This window comes from Copidosoma floridanum, unplaced genomic scaffold (assembly GCF_036245765.1).
Source record: "Copidosoma floridanum isolate Cflo_tuat_1 unplaced genomic scaffold, Cflo_Japanese_pri ptg000029l, whole genome shotgun sequence".
Taxonomy (NCBI): domain Eukaryota; kingdom Metazoa; phylum Arthropoda; class Insecta; order Hymenoptera; family Encyrtidae; genus Copidosoma; species Copidosoma floridanum.
In genome coordinates this window covers 2,220,947-2,223,065 of record NW_028321906.1, presented here as the reverse complement: position 1 = coordinate 2,223,065, position 2,119 = coordinate 2,220,947, and positions in this window count along the sequence as shown.

Genomic DNA, 2,119 nt, shown 5'->3' with positions numbered 1-2,119 from the left:
TTCTAGACGCTCCGGCCTATTATAACCACACTTGTTTAGTTTTGTTGCAGGTATCTTCAATTTTATGTCGACGCCACCTAGCGGATTTTACTGAACTTAAGTGAAAAGCTGGCATATTTTTGCAAAACTTTGAGCTTATTTATTGCTACTGTTAATCAATTTTTAAAGATTAAAACTGTACTAAAACCATCTAGGACTTTTCTCTTAAAAGTTTTATCTAATCATGCGTCCCAGACGTAAAAAAGCAAAAAAACTTTTATAAAGTATACTCTCATCGCAAACTTAAAATTGAAAGGATTATGGGTAAATACATTTTGTTTGACACCAATTTTAACCCTTTTTGTATTATCTATCAAGCCATCTTTTATAAACCAGTAGTTATATCTGAGTTTGGACAAAAACTAACAAAAACCGAAAATTCTAGTGCCTTGTTCACAGAATTTATCAGTAATATTAAATTATCTTGTATTTTCTTTGATGGCAGTAGGATATAAGTAAACAATTTTGTAGGGTCTGCAGCTTTTTGTCCCTCTCTCAACCAAACGGTCACTAAAAGTATTGATAAACTGGCGTCAATTTATTTTGCCGAATGTTGTGCCTTAAATGAAGCGCTTGATATTATTGTAAATAGTACTATTGTCAACTCCACAATTTTCTCTGATTATCTTGGTGCCCTTCAAGCACTAAGCTCTCCCAACATTACTGTGAAAACTAAGAGTTACATAATTTCTCTAAAAGATAAATTGTACAAATATACTACTGAGTATCTTAATCATGAGATTATTTTTTATTGGAGTCTTTCTCACTTTGGCATTTGGGAAAATAGAAGAACTGACGATTTTGCTTAGCTAATCACTACAATAAATACTCTAGATGTTATCGAAGATACCTGTGCCATACACGGACTTGCGTGAAGTTTTTTTAAAGTAGGATGTTGTCTGATACTAACAGCACACTCAAGCATTACGGACTAGATAAAGTAGCTTACTACTTTGAAAATATTTATACATACAGCTTAAAACCATGGTTCTGGCATAACAAATTTTCAAGCAAATTGATTACAACTATAAATAGAATCAGAGCAAACCGTTTAAATTTGGCAGAATCACTGTCAACAGTTGGTTTTATTATTAATTCTCTTTGTAAATGTAATCTTGCACCTGAAAATATGAATCATATAATATGGCAATGTCCTTTTTATGATAATCATAGGCAAAACCTCATAAAAAATCTTGCTCAGATAAATATTTATTTACCTAACATGGTGTACAGTCTTATAATAGAACCAAATATTAAAGCTTGCTTTTTTCTGTGTAACTATCTTAATTAATGTAATCTTAATACTTAGTCATAGGTATACTTTAATGTAATCTATATTCACTTCCTTATGAAGTTAGAAAAAGCTAATTAATAAAAAAAAAAAAAAAAAAAAAAGGTTTAAATACATCACTACAATAAAGTTAGTCAAAAAAAATATATTAGGAGCGTTGTAGAAAGCCTATGCTTACTCCAATAACTTAATATGTTAAGAACTTTCAAATTAAGAAAATAAAATATTCCGATTCAAAACGGATAAAAATGGCAATTCCAAGCTTTTCAGCAAGCTGTGTAAGATATCACGTTCACTCGCAAAAAAAGAAACATAAATAAAAGCGCCACAACTCATTAAATCACCCGAAAGAAAAATTCTCGCACCATATTAAAGCGAACGCACTCTCCTTTCCTCACTTTTTTCACTCCTTCTCGTTGGGTGGTTGGCTGTAACAGCGCTACAATAAAAAATTTAATCAAAATGCCCTCTTGGTAATTTACAGCTAGAACAAAAGCAGTTTTAACCCTTTTCCTCTGGGGTAAGATCGCGGGGGTATACGCTCCACTTTACTTATGCTGCACACAGTTGCTTGTTAAAACAACAGCGGCTAAGGGAGTGAATTTTTTCGCTACTCTTAAAGGAACCGCTCCAATAATTTTTTCTTCTTTACTAGAATTATGCATAAAAGTGTCTACTCTGGCAGGTAAATTATTGTTGAACAACGTACGACTCAGAGAACTTTAGTTGCTTGAATTATTTTTTTATGAAGTTGTTAGCTACACATAACATCAATATACTTTTAATACA